Source organism: Haliaeetus leucocephalus, unplaced genomic scaffold, assembly GCF_000737465.1.
Source record: "Haliaeetus leucocephalus isolate CR32 unplaced genomic scaffold, Haliaeetus_leucocephalus-4.0 Scaffold13, whole genome shotgun sequence".
Classification (NCBI taxonomy): Eukaryota; Metazoa; Chordata; class Aves; order Accipitriformes; family Accipitridae; genus Haliaeetus; species Haliaeetus leucocephalus.
In genome coordinates, this window is record NW_010972449.1 from 2,634,052 (window position 1) to 2,634,286 (window position 235).

Consider the following 235-nt stretch of genomic DNA (forward strand, 5'->3'; position numbering starts at 1 on the left):
CCGTCCGTCCCTGTGTGTTTGGAGCGGAGGAAAGATGGCAGCGGCTGCACTTCCTCTTGCACTTTCACCCCTGGGGGGAGGAGAAGGAGGGGGCGATACCACCCCCCCTACAAAAATCCAGCGGGGGCCCCCCGGCTGCTGCTCCCCGACCAAGCGCCGCCGCCGCCGGCTCCGGCTCCGGTCCGGGCCCCGCCCGCTTCGCCGCACCCGCACCGCCGGCGCCGCAAACTTTCCT

General features: G+C 71.5%; 1 protein-coding gene across 1 annotated transcript in view; it reads right to left on the reverse strand.

Annotated features, from left to right (window-relative positions):
* Positions 1 to 235, reverse strand: part of PATZ1 (POZ (BTB) and AT hook containing zinc finger 1) — a 21,254-nt gene that overhangs the window by 18,983 nt on the left and 2,036 nt on the right. The window lies entirely within an intron of this gene.